This window comes from Trachemys scripta, chromosome 1, assembly GCF_013100865.1.
Source record: "Trachemys scripta elegans isolate TJP31775 chromosome 1, CAS_Tse_1.0, whole genome shotgun sequence".
In the NCBI taxonomy this organism is placed as follows: Eukaryota; Metazoa; Chordata; order Testudines; family Emydidae; genus Trachemys; species Trachemys scripta.
The window spans coordinates 334,558,053-334,580,880 of record NC_048298.1 but is presented as its reverse complement, the minus strand read 5'-3'; the positions used below and the strand labels follow the sequence as shown (position 1 = coordinate 334,580,880).

At 51.4% G+C, this 22,828-nt stretch overlaps 1 protein-coding gene across 1 annotated transcript in view; it reads right to left on the bottom strand.

Annotated features, from left to right (window-relative positions):
• P2RY6 (pyrimidinergic receptor P2Y6) overlaps positions 1-22,116 on the bottom strand; it is an 89,710-nt gene extending 67,594 nt beyond the window's left edge. Inside the window, exon 1 of the mRNA XM_034759172.1 lies at positions 21,939-22,116. The gene's annotated coding sequence lies outside the window, so the exon portion shown is untranslated. The remainder of the gene's footprint in view (positions 1-21,938) is intronic.
• Between the last annotated feature and the right edge of the window lie 712 nt (positions 22,117-22,828).

The window sequence follows — 22,828 nt, the reverse complement described above, 5'->3', positions numbered from 1 at the left end:
CAAGAGAGTGTGATTAATTCTTCTTTCAAAACAAAACAAAACACACACACCAAACTTTCCCATTGACAGATAACTACCCCCACCCCCACTCATTTCTATTAATATTAGGTTTTGTAGCCAGCCCCTACACACACACCCCGTGTACTTTTGAACCTAATTTGGTCAATTGATAGTGTACCATTTAGTGAGACAAATTTACAAATAACAAGGTAAGAGCCCAATGCGGCAACATGCTGAGCTCCCTTATCTGCCAGCAATGTCAGCGTGAGCTTACAGCAGTCCGGGATCAGTGTCCTGACTGGACTGAAAAAATTAATGGAATTACACCATCTAGGCTGGGAAGGAGGCCAAGGCACAGTATGTCTGATCACCGAGCTCTGGCAGGGTCCATCAAATACAGCCCTGCTTTCCTCCCAAAGCAGCTCCTAAAATAAACAAACATCCCCAGCTGTAAGATTGCATTCAGTGGATCTGGAGATCTAACTACAGGGCCACACGAATAAGGAGAATAACTGCTCCTGAGAGAAGGAATTCATTTCATACATGCCTCAGTGTCCACAGAACATCCTCGCGGCCACAAGAAAGGGAAAACAAATGGGTCGGTTTAACTCATCTGCCTCCACATTCAAAACTCCGTCAGGCTGAAAGACACCACAGGTTCTATCGCCCTGAACTAAGTCCGGTTCAATATTCAGTTTCATGGGGCAGAGAGAAGCCCAGGGATTCGTCACTTAATACATTCTTCTCATTCTTCTCATACTGCTGTTTATTTTCATTCTGCTACCTGAAATCCCTCTGCAGCTTCAGCTGAATGTGGTTATTCTTTACTTCCTGTTCTAAACGCTTGTGTAACGTGGCTGCCATTGGAACAGGTGCTGTGCTGCTCCCCAGAGGCAGCTGCACGTCGGGGGCGAGTAAGAGGATTCCTGTGTCCATACTAAGTACACTGGGATCCGTCTGAGTGAATAGCTCCTCTTATGCAGACGCACGTCATGCCTCCAGAGATGAAGCTGAGTTCCATTTGGCACTAAAAGCTGGGATTCAATCTCTTCGCTATGTATGAAAAATGCACTGTACCCTCCCCCGACTCGCAGCACTCACTCTTTGCATACAGAATGAGTTTTCAGAGCGTTTACAAGTAAATCTGTACCTAGTGCAGGTTGACGTAGCCCTGTTTGAAACGGGACTGCACCAACGTGAACTAGGTACCTTTCAGTTCGTGCCACCAGGGTCTACACGGGGGCAGTTAGAGCGCTCTACAATTCACACCCCCGGAATCCGGATTGCATTATCGTGTGGACAAGCCGTAAGAGACAGTCTAGCGCTCTGAATACAGTCTGCTTCATGATAGGAAGCATAGGCGCCAACTTTCCCCGGTGCCAGTGGGTGCTCACGCCCCCTGTCCCCGTCCCCATCCCGACTCCACCCTTTCCCTGCCCCTGCCCCCCCATTCCAACCCCTTCCCCAAAGTCCCCACCCCAACTCCGCCCCTTCCCTGCCCCTATTGGACCCCTTTCCCAAATCCCCGCCCCGGCCCCGCCTCTTCCCCAAATGCACCGCGTTCCCCCTCCTCCCTCCCAGCCACGCGAAACAGCTGTTTTGAGGCACAAGCGTTGGGAGCTAGGGGAGAAAAGTGGGCACGCAGCACGCTCAGGTGAGGAGGCGGAGGTGAGCTGGGCAGAGGGGCGGGGAGCTGCTGGTGGGTGCTGGAGTCGGTGCCTATGGTATGAAGGGGAAACCCCAGCACAGAACATTGGCCGCCAGGTCTCTAAGAATTCCCTCCCTCCAACAGGTTATGCTAATTGCTGTGAACTAGAGGGGCACAGCATATCATCTGCCGTGCCAAAAGTAACCAGGGAACAGTCCAGCAAAATAAAACCTCCTGAGCAAGGGCAGGATAGCAGAGCTGAATGCCAGCCGCAGTGAGGATTCTGCTGGTACTGAACCTGACTGCCGGACTACTGGCCCAACACCCCACTGGCTCCATGCACGAAATTCCCACGGACTTCGCTGTGAGCTGCACCCTTGCAAACAAGGGCAATGTCAGCCACACGACACAGGCCTCTGCTGAGCCCTCAATTATCTACCAGCAGTAGGGTGGCCAGTTGCCCGGTTTTCGACTGGAAAGGGGACCTGACAGTGTCTAGTCAGATCTACTGACTGGACACCCAAAATCCGGTTACTGTGAGCAGGACAGTCAGGGAGGTGCCAGGTCATCACCTGCTCCAACCCCTACTCAGCCGGGGCTCTTCCTACCTTTGTCAGGCAGGTGCAGATCCCAGCCCCGGCTCCGCAGGTGAGCCCCTGCTGACCCAGGCGGCAGGTTTGTATAATTTTTGGTGGTGCCCAGACCGGGTCCAAGTCCCGCCCCCCAACCCACCTGCCTTGTAATCTGATATATATATATTTTTAAATAATGTAAAAATGTGAGGGCTCTGGGGTGGGGCTGGCAATGAGGGGTTTGCGGTGTGGGAGGGGCTCGGGCGGAGGGTTGGGGTGCAGGAGTGAGGCCAGAGATGAGGGGTTCACAGTGCAGGAGGGGTCTCAGGCTGGGGCAGAGGGTTGGGGTGCGGGGGAGGTGAGGGCTCTGGCTGGGGGTGCGGGCTCTGGGTGGGGCAGGGCCAGGGCTGAGGAGTTTGAGGTGCAGGCAGGCTGCCCCCAGCTGGGGTCAGAGAGGACTCCCCTCCCAAGCCCTCCCAGACGGCAGCAACAAGCTCCGGGAGAGGGGCCCCCTCTCCTCTCCCGCCCCAGCAGCACACTCACCTCGCACCACTGTCACTGCACGTGCTCCTAGGGCCCCTCTCAGGAGGTCCAGGAAGCCCCCTCACCTGCCCTGTGGTGGGTGCGGGGGGAGGGGCCTGCCATCACATGTGCACCTCCTCCTCTGCTGCTGCCCCTCACTGTAGCCTCACTGCGGGTGGGGAATGGGGCTGCCCCTTGCCCAGCGTGGGGCAGGAGTGGTGACTGTGGGTGGGGGGTCCCCTGTGCTGGTGGAGGGTCCCGCCGGAAAAGGGAAGGTCCATCCGTCCGAGGCGGAAGGGCAGGGTAAGGGCAGCCTGCCCTGGCACTAGTGGTGAGAGGCGCTAGGACCCTGCGGTGCCAGTTGATGCCGGGAACCGGCAGAGCGCAGCGCGGAGCTGCAGGGGCAGCCGCCCGCTGCCCAGGGCGCAGGCAGGGACTTTGGGGGAGGCACACGGGGGCGGCAGGTGGGGCTGGGGGAGAGACCCAGCCCGGAACATTGGTGGAGCCGGGCCCTTGTGCCCTGAATATTGCTGGAGCCCGGGCACCACGGGCCCATATAACTCGCCGCCCCTGCCGGGCGGGGAGGGGAAAAGCAGCAAGTGACAGGAGGGAGGGGGAAGAGGCGGGGCAGGGGTGGGGCCTCAGGGGAAGAGGCGGGGCAGGGGAGGTTCTGGCACTCCTGCTGGAGTGTCCGGTTTTTAAATATTACCAAGTTGGCAACCCTCACCAGCAGCAGAGCGAAGAATCACATGTGGCCCACATGTGGAGACAGCTGCTGCCCCGGGGAACAACCCCGCTCAGTGCTGGGATCACCCCCATCAGTGCCCCAACATCACCCAGCCCTCCTCAGCACCAGCATAACACCCGCCTGGAGCATGTAAAGAAGGGAAGGAGGGCAATGCCCACCAGCGCTGGAGAGTGCAGCAGGAAAGCGTCAGTGGACAAATGGGACACTATGCTAGAGGGGAGGGGTGACCGCTTGGGCCCGAGCCACGTTACCAGAGAATGGTGGGTCGCTTTGCAGAGCGTGCATCTCATTCTCTGTGACAGAGGCCTGTGTGTCCAATTTACGGTCCAACTACAGGTGCAGCCAAAATCTGCAGGGCAGGTTAGCAAGCTCTGCCGAGCTTCTCACCCCGGCTCTGCTCTCTCACTGGAGAGACTAAACGCATACTCAAACTAAGCAACCCGCTCACCCCGAGAGGGGTCGCTCCGCCCCAGCCGCTATGGGCTGCATTCTCCAGACAGCTCAAATTCCTGCCCGGGCAACACAATACTCTGGGTGGGCCATCGGCACCGGGGACCGAACCTGGGATGTCTGGATCTAAAAGCCAGAGCTACCACTGGAGCGAAGAGAGCCAGCTCTGCTGTAGCCACCTCATCAACCGCTACATACAGCCCCCACTGCTTGAGGGGGCCAGCACGTCACCCTGAGTTGGGGGTGGGTCATACTCATACCCTGTGTTGTCATTTACACCTGTGCCCAAGCACCCGCTGTAGTTAAAATCCTGGACTGCAGGCTCCATAAGCGTCCAGCCCACCTCGCTGTTGAGCGACACATCCAGTAAACCCAGGGGAACATGGGACCAGATGCAATGATGCACAAGGAGGGATCTCGGAGTTAGCCATTCAGACACAGGCGATCTCAAACGGCCCTGGGGACCATGCTCCAAACTCCAGAGAGACACGATGGCAGCATAAAGGATGGACCCCTGGCCAAGGTGGGACTGAGAACAAGAGCCAGGGCCCCTGCCGCAAAGGGCTTGCACAACCCAAGCAGATAGAGTAACTCCTCACTTAAAGTCGTCTCGGTTAACGTTGCTTCATTGTTACGTTGCTGATCAATTAGGGAACATGCTCGTTTAAAGTTGCGCAATGCTCCCTTATAACGTCATTTGGCAGCCGCCTGATTTGTCCACTGCTTGCAGGAAGAGCAGCCCATTGCAGCTAGCTGGTGGGGGCTTGGAACCAGGGTGGACCGGCAGCCCCCCTATCAGCCCCCTGCTCCCCTAAGTTCCCTGTGTGGCAGCTTCCCAGCAGGCTAGCAATTGCCGGCAGTTCAGCTGTCCCTCCCCCGACTGCCATGTGCTGCTCCCACCCTCTGCCTTGGAGCTGCTCCCAGGAGCCTGCTGCTTGCTGTGCGGGGGGGAGGGAAAGGAAGAGGAGGGCTAATGTCAGGGTGTTCCCCTCCCCCCTACTCCTGCACCCTGCTTGCCCCATCTCCATAGAGCATGGGGGACATACGACAGGGCTCAGGATGGAGGGAGCTTCCTGATCTACTTAAAAATACAATGTACTTAGAGTGGGGTCAGCATACTTAAAAGAGCAATGCGCATCTCTCTCTCTCTCTCTCACACACACACACACACACACAGTGTGTGTCTGTCTCTGTCTGCCATGCTGTCTCCCCTCCCTCCATTCCTGCTGCCTTGTAGAGTATGAGGCTACATTAACAACGAGTTAACCCTTGAGGGGTCAGCCGAGTGCTAGTTCATCATTTATCAGTAAGGCATTCTCTGGGAAATATCCCACCCTCTGACTTCATCACCTCAACCAAGCTTCACAATCATCACCGCTGTGTACAGTATTAAATTGTTTAAAACTTATACTGTGTGTGTGTGTATGTGTGTGTGTGTATATATATATATATATATATAAAAATAAATTCTTATGGGGAAATTGGATTTGCTTAACACTGTTTCGCTTAAAGTCGCATTTTTCAGGAACAGAACTACAGCGTTAAGTGAGGAGTTACTATAACAGACCAGACCAACAAAGGAGGTTGTGAAGGATGAGTATTTAACCCTTGATTATTCCACCCCCTTTCCCAGTTTGTGAGTCCCCTCCCCCCACAACACCACCTTCCTCCCTCATTTTCACCCAATGTAACGACGACGTCTCAGGCTTCCTACCTGCTCACCCCTTTCCTTTAACTGCCTGTAACCAGCATCAACTCCCTTCCAAAATCCCCGCATTCCTGTAAAGTCTGCTGCAAAGCCAGACACAAACCTGATTAGACACGTCAACAGGATGCTGGTGGGCCGGCGGGGAGGGACTCTTCCCCGCCTGGAAGGTTAGAGGATGCGGAAGGGAATTCTCTGCTACTGAGCAAAGGCAGACTGGGAAACAACTTCTCTTCTGCCTGGAAGTGTCTGCTCCTGGCCAGTCCCCAGGTGGAGGGGGCTCCTGCTGGACAGCAGGCTCCAGGGAAATGGCCTCTCCTTGCCCTGTGGATAGTTTCCTGACCGGCTGAGTTAACAAGTCAGGAGTACACGGGTCTGTTTAGATTGGGAAAGAGAAATGAGCCCAGCAGGAAGGCCAAAAAAAAAAAAAAAAGCTGTGCACAATGGTCCTGGCTCTCCTTTCGCTCATGGCGCTGTAAGCCTGGAGTCACTGCACTCAAATCAGTGATGGGAAGCCTGGGGGCGGGGGGGAAAAGGGGATCAGGCCCTGTACATACCTCCCCCGCCCACAGCCCTTGCCTGCTCCCAAGTGACGGCTTAGTTCTGCAGAAGAGCAAAAATGGCAGGGATTTACAATTGCAAAACGTGAGGTTTTCCTCAGCTGGAGATTTTCATGTGCCGGGTCACGAGTGGAATGAGACAGTGTCTGTGAGTTGGGCCCATGGACCCTTAACTTCCCGCAGTGATGGTTATCGGACGAGTAACAGCCATCGGACAATGAGCGTTTGCTGCAGTGGCACGTGCGTTAGTGTTATTGTTTATTGTTTGTGTTGCAGTAGCATCTAGCAGTCCCACGCGTGGACCAGGGTCCCTGCCCCAGAGACCTTATAAGGCACAGAATTCTGAGTCCCTTAGCCGAGCACCTGTTTGACTCCCCCCACTGCCCTAGGGTCGGATAAAAGCTTTGTGGCTGCTACGTTGAATTCTCAATGAAAACAGAAAATACCACTTGTGTTTCCTTACTAAATTGCGTGGAAACAAACCTCTCTTCCTGAGTAGCTTCTAATTCTCCAGCCTCCTGGGACTATTATTTAGAAACGTAGTAATGACCGTTAACATGTAATCATAATAAATACTTCGCTCTCATCTTGGGATCCCAAAGAGCTCTGCAAGTAGTCATCAGATGCAGCCACCCTCACTGTCTGGCAGCTAAGCATCACCATCTCCCCTTTGAAAATGGGGAAACGGAGGCACACAGACGTGGCTTGCCTGAGACCGCACAGCAAATCGGTATCCCAGCCAGGAAGAGAACCCAGGGCTCCCATGCTGTAAACCCTGATCTCCGTTGCTGTCTCAGTTAAGCCTTTCCCAAACCCTTCAAAAGCCAGGTCCTCTGCTGCTATAAATCAAAGTAGTTTCATTCACTTCACTGGAATGACACTGATTTACACCAGCGGAGGATGTGGCCCTGTGTATTGAAATGAAGAAACAAAATATGATCTCAACCCTACGAGTCCCTGACATGCAGAGCTTCTACTGACTTCGGCAGGAGTCCCTGCTGCAGAGGGCTTTGCAAGCTGTCAGTAGGTTTGTCAAGTAAAGGTTTTGCAGTAAAGAAGTGCTTAAGTTTTAACAGGATTAAGCTGCTTAACACGGTCTGCTATATGCCCTCGCTGGCACCGTCCCTCCGCAGGGCCATAGCAGTGCCAGTTATTGACCTAGTTATGCAGCCCCGTAAAAATGCCGCTCTCTTTTGCTCCTCTTGGTATCCCGCCCTGCCCACTCGCCACTGGAATAGTGCACGGAGACCTTGCTGCTGTTTACGGCTAGACGGTGCCAGGAGCGCTGCCAGCTTTTCTGCCGCCCTAAGCGGTGGAAGGTCCCGCCCCGAAATGCCGCCCCCCACAGAGGCAGCGGAAGGTCCCGCCGACGAAATACTGCTGCGGTCGCCGCCCCCCAAATTGTAGTGCCCTAGGCGACCGCCTAGGTTGCCTAATGGGTTGTGCGGGCCCTGGATGCGGCCCAGTGCCGTTCACATGGCAGACGCCCACTGTAATTTTGCCCAGCGAAGTTGTTCTTTCTTTCCAGTCTGAATAGCTCAGTGCGAGCGGCTGAGTGGAATCATTGTGCCCAGCAAACAGGAGCTAAAATCTCATTGTGTTTGGGATCAGCATCGGACACAGTTTAAGGCCAGACTGGATCCCCAACACTGTGTCTGTTCTCATCCCCACCTCCTCTGATCCACCCCCAATGTCCCCCATTTCTCCTGCCTCAGTGGGTGGGATTTTCAGAGGGTCTGTACACCTGAAGCTCCCACTGATTTTAGCAGGAATTCTCCGGAGTGCTCAACACTTCTGAAAATCAGGCCTAGTTCCTGTTCCCACAGTGACCTCTGTCCCTGAAACGCCCTCCTCCAAAGCTCTTGTAAACTGAAATCCCTCCAACACATTCAATAGGGACACGTCGCCCACCAGAAGTTAATAATAAATCTAACTTATCTGAACCACCACATGGCCCAGTCTTCTGAGGAAACCGTGCAGGCCTGATCACTGTAACCCTTGTCCCATCCTGTGTTTGTTAATGACCCTCACTTGTGTCCAAACTGAGGCTGCAAGATCGCCAGGACGCAGACCGTGTCCTTCTTGGTTTCCATTGAGATGCCTGCTTCACTTTTGGAAAGCCAGAAAAATCACTCCTATAAATCATCTACACAGAACCTCGATATTCATGCCTAGCATCACAGTGTCCAGATTCTATATCTGAATAACACCGAGAGGTTTTGGCTCAGGCCGCAGATCCCAACCCACCTCACATCTTGGCTGTAGCAGGGGTGCACCCTAGTAGACATTATACACAGTGATGCTGTCATACAAAGAGTATCCCCTCTTTAGAGGCCACTGAAAAGTAGAGAATTCTGTTCCTGGCTCTACCACGGGCCCCTGTAGGACTTGGGGCAAGTCACTTAATCTCTCTGGGCCAAAGAGCTCCATCTATAAAGTGGGCCTCATTGATGTGTGTATTAAGGTAGTGAACAGAGGCCACACTCAGGGATCTGGGCCCCATTGTTGCTCTCCCTCTGGACTGTCAAAAGACAGACCCTTCCCCAAAGAGTTTACAATCCAAGTATAATGAAACGGGACAACCGGTGGATACAGACAGGTGGGGTGAGTCCAAGGTAACAGCACGATGATTACGATACATTTGTACTACACTCATCATATCATTTTGATATTTCTTCAGTGACTCGGATAATGGAATGGAGAATATGCTTATAACATTTGCGACACAAGCAGAGAGACAGGTTGCAAGCACTCAGGAGGACAGGATTAGAATTCAAAATGACTTTGAGAAATTGGAAAATTGGCCTGAAATCAGCAAGATGAAATCCAATAAAGATAAATGCAAAGCACAGTACTGAGGAAGGGGAAAAAATCATCAAATGCACAACTACAAAATGGGGAATAACTGGCTAGGTGGTAGTACTGTAGAAAAGGATCTGGGGTTATAGTAGATCACAAATTGAATATGAGACAATGTGATGCAGTTGTGAATAAAGCTAATATCATTTTCAGGCATATTAACAAGAGTGTCATATGTAAGACATGGCAGGAAATTGTTCCTCTCTACGCAGCACTGGTGAGGGCTCGGCTGAAGTAACGTGTCCAATTCTGGGTGCCCCACTTTAGGAAAGGTGTGGGTAAATTGGAGAAAGTTGAGAGAAAAGCAACAAAAATGATAAAAGGTTTAGAAAACCTGACCTATGAGGAGAGGTTAAAAAAAAAACTAGGCATGTTTAGTCTTGAGAAAATAGACTGAGGGGGACCTGAAAAGAGTCATCAGATCTGTTAAGGGCTGTTATAAAGAGGATGGGGATCAATTGTTCTCCGTGTGCACTGAAGTTAGGACAAGAAGTAAATGTCTTAATCTGTAGCAACGGTGATTAAGGTTGGATATTAAGAAAAACTTTCTAACTAAAAGGATAGTTTTAGGTTCTGCAGTAGGCTTCCAAGAGAGGCTGTCAAATCCCCATCACTGGAGGTTTTTAAGAACAGGTTGGACAAACACCTGTCTGGGATGGTCTATGTGTCCTGCCTCAGCATAGGGGGCTGGACTTGGTGACCTCTCGAGATCCCTTCCAGCCCTATGATCAGCAGCAGTCACACCCTGCCAGCTCTGCAATCAGTGTGGATTGATCTGCAAGCACCACAGCACAGGCAAATTTGGGGGAGAAATTTCGCTTTCCCAATAGCTTCTCCTCTGTCACCCCTCCTGTTTTCTTTTCCCTTTGTCCCTAATTCCTTTACTGTTCACAGCTTGGCAGTTCAAGTAGAAATGGCATAACCACAAAAGATCAACTTTTCAACACCCAAAGGGGAATGTTTATTTTATGCGGGGGACCGGTTGCTTCTTTATGGCCATTAAGAAGCCCCTTTTATCTCCAAAGCTCTTTACAAACATCAGCCAAGTAATCCAGCTTCACAACACCACATCTCAGGGAGGAGAGCATCACTGCGCCCGTTTGACACGTGGTGGAACTTACCTCTGGGTCCGGCGGTAAGCAATCGATCTTCTGGGATCGATCCCGGAAGTGCTCGCCGTTGACGCCGGTACTCCAGCTCGGCGAGAGGAGTACGCGGAGTCGAGGGGGGAGCCTGCCTGCCGCGTTTGGACCCGCGGTATGTTCGCACTAAGGTACTTCGAATTCAGCTACGTTATTATCGTAGCTGAATTTGCGTACCTTAGTTCGAAGTGGGGGGTTAGTGTGGACCAGGCCTCAAAGGTTCTGATTATCCACATCTCCCGTTAGCGTCAGTGGGAACTGGGAGCAGTCAGCACCTCTGGAAAACCAGGCTACATGTGATTTGCCCAAAGCAACACATTTCACAAAGGAGTTCAGAGGCCAATTGTGATGGGGGGGGGGAGAGGTGGGGAGAAAAACAAAAACACCCACCACATTTTCATCAACATTTTTCAAGGGGGCAAACCCAGGATTTCCCAACCAGCTCTACCCATTGGCCAAACTCCCCCACAGATAGCAGCTATCTAAGGGCTGGTCTACACTAGGGGAGGGGGGATCTATCTAAGATACGCAGCTTCAGCTACAAGAATAGCATAGCTGAAGTTGACAGATCGACTTACCTCCCGTCCTCATGGCGCGGGATCGATGGCCGCGGCTCCCCCGTCGACTACGCTTCCGCCTCTCGCTCTGGTGGAGTTCCGGAGTCGACGGGGAACGTGTTCGGGGACGTACCCTTCGGTCCTTACAGGGTCTCCATTATCATAGTATCTGAGCTCCTCATATTTGTCAGTGTATTTATTCTCACAACACCCCTGTGATGTAGGGCAGCGCTATTGTCCCCAGAGTACAGATGGGGAACTGGGGTACAGAGGGACTTAGAGTGGGTCTATGCTGCAGTTACACACCCACGGCTGGCCCATGGCAGCTGACTCGGGCTAAGGAGCTGTTGAACCGTGGTGTAGATGTTCAGAGAGACCCTCCCGCTTTGCAAGGTCCTAGAGCCCAGGCTCCAGCCTGATCCCAACATCTATACTGCAGTGAAACAGCCCCTTAGCCCTTCCGCGTGAGCCTGAGTCAGCTGGCACAGGCCAGCCGCAGATGTCTAACTGCAGAGTAGACATGCCCTAAGTGACTTGCCCAACGTCACACAAGAAGTCTGTGGCAGAGTAAGGGACTCAACTAAATTCTCCCCAATCCTAGGCTAGTGCCTCAGCCGCTGGACCGGCCTTTCTTTCTAGGGCCTACTGAGCCTGGAAGAGAGACTTCCACTCTGCTTTGCTCCAACCTGTTTGCACGGGCTCTGCGCAGGTGCTGAGATTTGGCTGTATATGCGTAAGCTATGCTGGCAAATAGTTCCAGGCCCCCAAACTGGGGTGGGATTGTGGCAGAATCAGGAAACTGACACGGACAGAATGCAGAGGACGTCTCCTTTGTTTATCTTTTCTAGTTGTGCAGAAATCGCTCCTCAAATATTACCGAGCAACTCTTCCCAGCAGCGCGTTGCCTTGTGCTCACCACGGACATCGCTTTACCGCTATGTACTGAACAGTCAGACCCTGGAGAGACAAGGCGGGTGAGGGAATATCTTTGATGGGACCAACTTCTGTGAGTGAAAGAGACTTTCACGCTACCTTGACCCACAGAAGTCAGTCCCACGAAAGATATTACCTCACCCACCCTATCTCACTCAGAACACAGCTACAACAACACTGTCAGACTGTGGGCAGCCCGTCTCCCTTTGCTGACAGAGGGATGCATGAAGAGGGAATGCAGGTTTTCTCATTGCAGCAGCTGCCTTCTTTGTGCATCTGACAGCACTTAAGTCTGTGGTAAGCAAACCCTTTAATGCAGATGCATCCAATTGCCTTTCCCAGAAGCTCCCACCAGGTCCTCAGGGGAAGGGGCGTGATTTCTGTGGTGTGTGGACACTTGTCCAACAGGAACTGTTCCAAGATCTGCCTATTCAGCTCACATAGGACACAGAACAGCTGTCAGATGGTAACTTCTTGCAGTCACTACCTTCCTGATCCTGCAGAGCAAGCATGGACCCTCACTGCCAAGAACAGTCCCATTGGCTTTGCAAAATTGAGGGCTTGGGGACTGAAGCTGATGATTTAAATGGGGAGGAGATTCCTAACCTGTTGCCATTCTCCAGAGCAATCTCGTCGCTCAGCTTCTGCTGTCTTGATTACATGGGGACTGTGCCATTAAACCAGTCAAACCGGTTGAATGTCTATGATACAGGAGATGTGGAAAAATAACCCAGAAAGAGAGACACACACACACATGCACAAAGTATTGGAAATTCCCAATCCACTCTGAGAGGCGAGCTCAGGTTGGTTCTCAAAAAGTGGTTTCAATTTTATAATTCTGCAGGGTGTGCTCTGTACTTATGCTGACGGCAGCAGAATCGCACCAGAGGTGCAAGTTTAGCTGGGCAAGTAGGTGACCTGCAAACTGGGATATGGTTCTTTGGAGTTTATGCAGCAAAAAAAATGGCCACAAAGCGTCTGTAGAGTAGAGTCTGCTTGTTTTTTGTTTTGTTTTATTTTTAAATATTAGAACTTCAGGTCTTGTCTTCCCTGTTTTTTTCCTGGATACTTCTATGATGACTAGAGAACTAGGAGGTTTATGACAAGTACTAAGGAAGTGAAACCTGAGCATCTGAGAAGGGAAGGGATACTTTAGTCAGCCTGTTTAAATGCCTTTGTTACTTTGCTTAACCTCCATTTTTACACCAACGCTTGGCCCCATAAGGAGAGCACGTCTCTGTTAAAAATTCAACCACTTGCTTTGCTGCTACACATAAGGCCTGAGAAAGTTCCACATAGAACTCCACTCTCCCAGTCATAGAATCTCAGGGTTGGAAGGGACCTCAGGAGGTCATCTAGTCCAACCCCCTGCTCAAAGGCAGGACCAACCCCAACTAAATCATCCCAGCCAGGGCTTTGTCAAGCCTGACCTTAAAAACCTCCAAGGAAGGAGATTCCACCACCTCCCTAGGAAACCCATTCCAGTGCTTCACCACCCTCCTAGTGAAATTTTTTTTCCTAATATCCAACCTAAACCTTCCCCACTGCAACTTGTTCATTACTCCTTGTTCTGTCATCTGCTTCCACTGAGAACAGTCTAGATCAGGGGTGGGCAAAGTTTTTGGCCCGAGGGCCACATCGGAGTTGCAAAACGGTATGGAGGGCCAGGTAGGGAAGGCTGTGGCTCCCCAAACAGCCTGGCCCCCGCCCCTATCCGCCCCCTCCCACTTCCCGCCCCCTGGCTGCCCCCCTCAGAAACCCCGACCCATCGAACCACCCCCTGCTCCTTGTCCCCTGACCTCCCCCTCCTGGGACCCCCTGCCCCTAACCGCCCCCGTGGGACCCACCCTCCTCCCAGCCCCTTTCGGAATGCGGCCCTGCGAACATGGGCGGAGGACTCAGGAGGAGCGGGGCAGCCGTGCAGCCGGAGAGAAGCGGCGGTTTCCCCTTCAAAGCTCTGCTTCTCTCTGGCCAGCTGCGCGGCCGCCCGGTGTCCTCCTGAGTTCTCCGGCCGCATTCCCCGCGCTTTCGCCACTTGCACCGCCTGCCTGCTCCCCTGCCCCCGCAGTACAGCTCCTCCCTCCCACAGAGGGTGCGCCAGTGCTGAGCTGCCCGAGTGCCCGGCCCTGGGGCCCCCTGTTGTTGGGGGGGGCGGTGTGCCAGGGCACCCTGTGTTCACCCCTGAGCCGCGCTGCCTGGCTGGAGCCAGCCACGCCGCCGGCACGGTGAGCTGAGGCTGCGGGGGTGGGGGGGACAGCAGGGGAGGGGCCGGGGGCCGGGCAGGACCGGCCCGCGGGCTGGATGTGGCCCACAGGCCGTAGTTTGCCCACCTCTGGTCTAGATCCATCCTCTTTGGAACCCCCCCCTTCAGGTAGTTGAAAGCAGCTATCAAATCCCCCCTCATTCTTCTCTTCTGCAGACCAAATAATCCCAGTTCCCTCAGCCTCTCCTCATAAGTCATGTGCTCCAGCCCTCTAATCATTTTTGTTGCCCTCCGCTGGACTCTTTCCAATTTTTCCACATCCTTCTTGTAGTGTGGGGCCCAAAACTGGACACAGGACTCCAGATGAGGCCTCACCAATGTCGAATAGAGGGGAATGATCACGTCCCTCTATCTGCTGGCAATGCCCCTACTTATACAGCCCAAAATGCCGTTAGCCTTCTTGGCAACAAGGGCACACTGTTGCCTCATATCTAGCTTCTCGTCCACTGTAACCCCTAGGTCCTTTTCTGCAAAACTTCTGCCTAGCCACTTAGTCCCTAGTCTGTAGCAGTGCATGGGATTCTTCCTTCCTAAGTGCAGGATTCTGCACTTGTCCTTGTTGAACCTCATCAGATTTATTTTGGCACAATGCTCTAATTTATCTAGGTCCCTCTGTATCCTATCCCTATCCTCCCGCGTATCTACCAGTCCTCCTTTCCCCTCATCCACAGACCCAGTTATCTCCTCATAGAAGGCAATTAGGTTAGTCAGGCATGACTTGCCCTGGGTGAATCCATGCTGACTGTTCCTGATCACTTTCCTCTCCTCTAAGTGCTTCAGAATTGATTCCTTGAGGACCTGCTCCATGATTTTTCCAGGGACTGAGATGAGGCTGATTGGTCTGTAGTTCCCCGATCCTTCTCCTTCCCTTTTTTAAAGAAGGGCACTACATTAGCCTTTTTCCAGTCATCCGGGACCTCCCCCGATTGCCATGAGTTTTCAAAGATAATGGCCAATGGCTCTGCAATCACATCCGCCAACTCCTTTAGCACCCTCAGATGCAGCGCATCCGGCCCCATGGACTTGCGCTCGTCCAGCTTTTCTAAATAGTCCTGAATCACTTCTTTCTCCACAGAGGGCTGGTCACCAAGGAGACCTCCAGTGGATATGGGGAAGACAAAACTCAATATTCCTGATATTTATAAGGAAAATAAAATGATATTAAAAAAAACAAGCAGAAAAGGAAGGATGGTCCAGGGGGTAGGGTACTAGGCTGGGACTGCAAGACCCCAGTTCAATTCCCTGCTCTACCACAGACTTCCTATGTGACTCAGGAAAGTCACAATTTCTCTGGGCTGCAAGTCCCCATCTGTATATAGAGATCACAGCACTTCATCTGTATCTTATCATAGAATATCAGGGCTGGAAGGGACCTCAGGAGGTCATCTAGTCCAACCCCCTGCTCAAAGCAGGACCCATCCCCAGACAGATTTTTGCCCCAGATCCCTAAATAGCCCCCTCGAGGATTGAACTCATAATCTGGGGTTTAGGAAGCCAATGCTCAAACCACAGAGCTATCTATCTTGTAGGGGTATTGCCAAGATAAACGCATTAAGAGCTTGTGAAGTGCTCCACCACTGCAGTAATGGAGGCCCACTGAAGTACCTTAGACAGAAAAGTAAGCTTCTTCTATTAATAAAGTCAAGACTTCCTTATATAATCAAAGAAGCAGAAAATGAGAACCCAATTTTATTTTCCTTTCCTGGTCACCTTTAAATAAAGGCTGACAAAACCCTACAACACTCAGGTTAATTGAAATTTACAACAAACTGCATCTAACTGTATTTGGATGGCATTGTAATCCAGGTGTTCGGGCCAGACCCACTGGAGTGAACTACACACCTAGTCTTGCACATGACTATTTTCTAGAATTCATCCACCACCTTAGACTTGGTATTAGATTTAAAAAATTAAGCATTATATTGCCCTTCCTCAGCCTCCACCCTCAACTCAGCTGTACAAATAGGATTTTACTGGAAAACAGATTCTGATGCACCTAAATTTGGCATTTCCGGTAAAATACAGCCTCTAAAGTTTGTATTGTTCTTCCAATGTGGGAGAACATACATTTCCTTGCTGGTTTAGTTGACAATAGCCAGCCACTATTTATAAAGCTCCTCTAGCACTAAGGGCTCCTGAATCAAGTTTAGTGTCTTTGTTTTGACTGTACTGGATGAACAATTGCATCGGGAGACAGTATTGCTGAGTGGACAGAGCACTCAAGCACCACTCGGGAGATCTGGGTTCTATTACTGACCTGCTGGGTGAGCTTGGTTAAATCACTTGCTGAAGCTTCTTCATTGCAGCTTTTCAAAAGGAGGCTGGATAGCTACTTGTTTTGCATGGTTTAGACACACCAAATCCTGCATCTTGGCAGGGGGGTTAGACTAGATGACCCTTGCGGTCCCGTCTAATCCTATGGTTCTATGAATCTATCGCTCCGTGCCTCAGTTTCCCCATTGGTAAAACAATAGTGGCCTTCTTTTTAAAGAGCTTTGAAAGCTACCGATGCATCACGCTATGTAAGAGCTAGACATCGTTATTAGATAACCTATTGTCCAAGTGCAGGGAAGTTAATAAGAGGATCCCCCTTTCCTTTTTGTATTCTCCCTGTAGTCATTAAGTATCCATTTTTCGTTGTCTGTGGCTCAAGCCATCCCATTTCCTCCTCTCCCCAGTAAGTAATTCCAGGAAATAATGCATGTAAATTTGCAGTGAGTTCCTGGGAGGACAGAGGTCAAGGGCTCCACGAATGAAGTAGATACTCTGCAGTCAGAATGCATCTCTGGACATCTGTGAGATGTCAAGCTGCCGGGAGTGGCTCACACTCAGTCTGCCGTGATGCTGGTGCTCCTGTTGGCAGGGCACAAACCCCAAACTGGTTGTGAATTCTAGACTTAGATTTCACCAACCAAGTATCAAGTGTGAACTCCTCAAGCACTACAACAGCCTGAACATGGAGTCACAGACAGTCCCCTTGGGTACTCCAGTACATCTTAGAGACTAACACATTTAATTGGGCATAAGCTTTCGTGGGCTAAAACCTACTTCGTCAGATGCATGGAGTGAAAAATACAGTAAGCAGTATATATTACAGCACATGAAAAGATGGGAGTTGCCTTACCAAGGTGGGGCTCAGTGCTAACAAGGACAATTCAATTAAGGTGGAAATGGCCTATTCTCAACAGTTGACAAGAAGGTGTGAGTATCAGCAGAAGGAAAATTACTTTTTGTAGTGACCCATCCACTCCCAGTCTTTATTCAGGCCTAATTTGATGGTGTCCAATTTGCAAATTAATTCCAGTTCTGCAGTTTCTCGTTGGAAGTCTTTTTTGAAGGTTTTTTGTTGAAGAATTGCCACTTTTAAGTCTGTTATTGAGTGTCCAGGGAGATTAAAGTGTTCTCCTACTGGTTTTTGAATGTCACAATTCTTGATGTCTGATTTGTGTCCATTTATTCTTTTGTGTAGAGACTGTCCAGTTTGGCCAATGTACATGGCAGAGGGGCATTGCTGGCACATGATGGCATATATCACATTGGTAGATGTGCAGGTGAACGAGCCCCTGATGGTGTGGCTGATGTGGTTAGGTCCTATAATGGTGTCCCTCGTTGTTTTTGCTGATACAGACTAACACGGCTACCACTCTGAAACCAGTACATCTTGCCACCCAGGTAAGCTTGCCTTTGTGATACCTGGTCCCTTACACCAAAAATCACAATATTATTCAGGTTACTCCCAGTCACTTACCCCTGGTCACTTACACCTTAGATCCTACACCAAAGACAAGGCTTGTAGCCAATCCAATTATAAACTAACTAAAAATTAACTAAGAAAAAGCAATGAGTTATTTATAAGGTTAAAGCAGGTAAACAGACACATGCAAATGAGTTCAGTAATAGGTTCCAAAAGGTAGCTATATGTCTCCTAGGGCTAACCAGCGGGGGATCTATTGCTTATGCTTAGAAATCTTGCTCTCTCAAAGTCCAAACAGCACAGAGATAGTTTTTTCTTGTCAGGGATTTTTATTCCCTTCCCCCAGAGTTCAAGCTGATGGGACGAGTCCTCGTGCACATCTCCTCTTCATGGGGAGAGCAATTAACAAAATCTTTTGTTCTTTGTTTCACCACAGCTCATTGGGTTTCAATGGGCCTTCTTGGTGGGCAGGACCTAACACCTTCTGTAGCAAGCCAGCATTTTACATTCATTAATGCTTCTTTCCTGTTTGAGTTACACAGTTACAGAGGTTTACAATGCCAACACTCAATATAACCTTACAACGCCAGGTACAGATGTTATGAGATTAATACATGGAGCAGGATTCAAGTCATCCTGGTGAAGCAGCCCCACTGCCCTGCATCCACTGAACAGGAAAGACCCAAGACAAGTTTACTGGAGCCTGCAAGCTCCTGTGCATGGCCGACTTTTACACTTGCACAGAGTCACTGCCTTCAGTGGGGCTCTGCGGGAATGCCAGTGTCTGCCCAGGCACACTAGCTTGCAGGATCAGGGCCTCTGTCAGCGGTTTGGTTTTCAAGCTGATCTACCTGTTGGCATTCCACCATGCCAGGCCCTGGAAAATCAGCAGTGTTCATTTTGAAACAGGACCTTCCCATAAGCAAGGAGCACTGACCAGATTCCATTCATATACCATCTAGCGGACAGGGCACTGGACTAGGACAGAAGAGCCCTAGGTTCTATTCCTGCCTCTGCCACTAGCCTGCAGGCTGACCTAGGACAAGTCACTTCATCTTCCCGTGCCTCAGTTTCCCCATTTGTATAATGGAGATAATGATACTGAGCTCCTTTGTGAAGTGCCATATAAGAGCTAGGTTTTATTACATTAATATTTCCAAATATGGGTCTAAACAGCAGAACAAATTTATACAATTGACAATCACCATCTGGATCTTACTGACTTCTATGAACACCACTCTTGTCTAGCTTGCAGACTCACCCTAGGTGGCTAACATCTGTAGCATCTAAATCTTTCCATACATCTCTTTACATAATTATAGCTGGTTTCTTACAGTATCAGCACCCAATTCTGCACTTCTTGCTTAGACAAAACTCAAAGCTCCTGCCTGTCTAAGGAGCACAGGATCAGGCCCTTAGCTTCCCTCTGCCTTTATCAATTAACAAGAAATAACAGTTGGCCAGTGCACAGTGTTTTATCATTCAATTCCTAACTGTAAAAGTAGCTAAGCAATGGAACAAGTTATCTAGGGAAGTTGTGGAATCTCGGTCGTGGGAGGTTTTTAAGAACAGGTTAGACAAACACCTGTCAGGGATGGTCTAGATAATACTTAGTCCTGCCACAGGTGGGGGACTGGACTAGATGACCTATTTTTGTGATGAATTCCCTGGAAATGCAGTCACTTGAAGTACAATCCCTTCATGGTTTTCACTCAGAGGGGCAAATATTGGTCCTCACCCCAGTATATATTGTGGCCATGGAGCGCCCTGACCCAGTATGCTCCTAAAGAGCATGTGCGTAGTAGTCTTCCCTTACGTCTGGTTAAAAAGTGGTGGTGTCATGGCCCCCTGGCCCGTCCTGCTCCAGCGCCTTTGCTCTAGGATGTAACCCTACCCTTCCCAAGGGGACAGCCACTGCCTCTCTGCTGGGAGTATCCTCCCTTCACTGTTCAGGTCCAGCACTCCAGCAAGGAGACAGCAGCGGGTAACTCCCCACTCCTTATCTGTTCCCCCTCCCTTCAGTCCTCTCAGGTCCTTGGCTACAACTCTCTAGCTTAGAGCCAGTGGGCATCTCCCTCTGCTTCTGTTGCGGCTGCTGCTGCCGTCAGCCCTCTCCAGCCCTGGCTCTCCGGCTTGGGGACAGCAGCCAGCAAACCCCTCTTGCTCCTCTCCTGCATTCCCCCAGTGTCTGTAGCAGCTCTTCTCTCCTGCCTGCCTGCTCCATCGCTAACACTCTGGGTCTCCTTCTCACAGGCCCCTTATAGCCCCCCAGGTTCTGCCCCACCCGCTTAATTGGCGCAAACCGGGAGTACCTGGACCGAACAAGCGCTCTGAGCACAGGTTCATGGAATAGGCCAGCCCCCTTGTTACAGGGGTGCTGGGACGTTGCGCCTTGGCTCCAAATCCCCTACACACCACTCCACACCTCTCTCCAGCGTGCAGGAGGAAAGCAGGTGGATCCATGAGTGCTGGGCGGATATTCAAAGGAACTCAGCACCCAGCTGCTCCCATCTGCCTCATGCTATTCAGTCCCGCCTACATCAGGGAAGGGGTATGCAGAAGTCATTGTGGACTACTGCAGCCAAGATACCTGGAGGGTACAGAGCGGAATTCCCCTCACCCCCATCCCAACGGCGGTCCCAATGCACAGGCCAGTTACTCAGTCTGAGCTCTGCATAGCGCCCTGCGCAGATGCAAAATTTGTATCTGCATCCAATCCGTGATCCGCAAACATGGTCCGCAGATTTGCAGGGCTCTTAGCTCTGCAGCTAGAACTGCGACCATTACATTTAAGCCCCATTTGCAATAATTAAATTAAGGGCAATAACTTCATGTTTTCCAGCAGTTACAAGACGCTGACTAGTCCAATCTTCCCCTAAAGACACAGATGCTTGTCAAGCCAACCTAACTTTCCTGGACAGGTCCCCAGCAGTGAATTGCCGAAGACCCCATCCTGATAGCAATGTAACAGTGATCCAAACAACTTGAGTGCCTGTCAAAATCTGACCAGGCCATCACACACACAAAGAGCGTCAACAAATTCACCATGGGTTTGAGAAAGCGAGAGAGAGAGTTCAATCAGTCAGTAAAAACCATTTCAAAAAGATTGTCAGTAAAAATAGTCTGATAGGAAAATGCTTCCAACTTATTAGACGGATTCCAGCAACATCTTAAGTGCAGATACTGAAAGTAAACAGACTATTAGTTAATATTTTAAAAGCACTTTGAAAAGTGTTACGTAAGAGGCAAGCACTGTTAACAAACGCTTATGTGATCTTACGGCACAAAACTGATCAGGACCCTGAAGACAGGTAGATTCTTGTAAATATTTGTTCCCATTCATTGAATGGGTCAATCAGGGGGTAAAACACCAGGGAGAGAGGAGAGCTACTTTAGCTAAAGGAATACGTTGGCACAAGAAACAATGGGTCTGAACCTGGCCATGAGGTTCTAACCACCCGAGGAATGAGTACCCGCAACAGGCTCCCACTCGGAGCAGGGGGGCAAACAACCAAACTGATTTTAAGACGGAGTTTGATCAATTTATGAACGAGATTACATGACGGGGTTGCCTGCGATGGCCAGCACTGGACTTGTGACCCAGAGGTCCCCTTCCAGCCCTATGCTCTTACAAACAGCAACACTAAATATCTACCATCAGAAAAGCTCCCCCATCGGATGGGCAAAGAGGAAAGCAAACCCGGCCAACTGCATCAGAGAAAAAGCGGGAGAAACCGATAACATACTGATGCGTATGAACCACAAATGAAGGTTAGCTGAATAAAACAGGACTTAGAAATTGTTCATTTTCCTGATCTTATTTGAATGTGAGTAACACGGATCAACACAAAACACTCCTACCGCCACCAACCCCTTCAAGTTCAGGACAGAGGCAAATTGTATTAACAGTAGCCCTGAGCCTGCAAAAGCTTGTGTGATTATTATTGTGTCTTATTTGTATGAACACCATACCTAGGACAGCTATCCACCGGGACCCCTCTATGCCAGGTGCTGTCTCCTAAGCAAATGCAACTGTGCAAACCAGAACCCACAGACAGGGGCCCAGGCTCGCATTAACTTTAAGCATGCGAGTGGCACGACTCGGCGGCTTAAAGTTAAAGCCCACGCATCAATCTTTGCAGGATGTGAAGCTGGTGATTTAATGCTGCGATCGCCAGGAGCAGCCCCACGCTGCCCCGGGGAGCCCGCCCGTGCGTGCACCCTCCCACCCCAGCAAGTCCCCCGGAAAGACCAGCTCCCCGGGGAGAGGGGCTGGGGCACTCACCGGCTGCTCCGTCCTCTGGCTCGGGGGCCGCCTGCGGAGGGGAAGCCTGGAGAGGCGCTGGGGCTGGGAAGGGCCGGGGACCCCGCAGTGGCGCGGGGATCGCTCTGCCCGGGCGTTCCGCGCGGCGCCTGCCCCGCTCTCCGCGGCAGCCGCCTCCTCCGCTCGCCTGCCCCGGCCCCGCTGCCCCGACCCCACCCCCTTGGGGCGCTGCCAGGCGGCGCCTTCCCTCGCACATCCGCACCCACCTGTGCGCGGAGCTCGCTCTCGGCGCAGGGACAGCGCGCCAGCCCGCAGCGGGTCTAGGAGGGGAGCCCCAAAGGAGAGGAAGTGCCAATGCACCTGCAACGCAGCTGGGTTGGGGGTGTATGGGGTAGGTGTGACAATGCACCTGCACAACAGCTGGGGGGGAGGTGCAGGGGTTAGGTGTGACAATGCACCTGCAACGCAGCTGGGGTGTGTGTGCAGGGGGCAGGTGTGACAATGCACCTGCAAAGCAGCTGGGGGGAGGTGCAGGGGGTAGGTGTGACAATGCACCTGCAACGCAGCTGGGGGGAGGTGCAGGGAGCAGTTGTGACAATGCACCTGCAAAGCAGCTGGGGGGAGGTGCAGGGGGTAGGTGTGACAATGCACCTGCACAGCAGCTGAGGGGAGATGCAGGGGATAGGTGTGACAATGCACCTGCAAAGCAGCTGGGGGGAGGGTGCAGCGGGTAGGTGTGACAATGCGCCTGCAAATCAGCTGGGGTGTGTGTGCAGGGGGTAAGTGTGACAATGCACCTGCAAATCAGCTGGGGTGTGTGTTCAGGGGGCAGGTGTGACAATGCACCTGCAAAGCAGCTGGGGTGTGTGTGCAGGGGGCAGGTGTGACAACGCACCTGCAAAGCAGCTGGG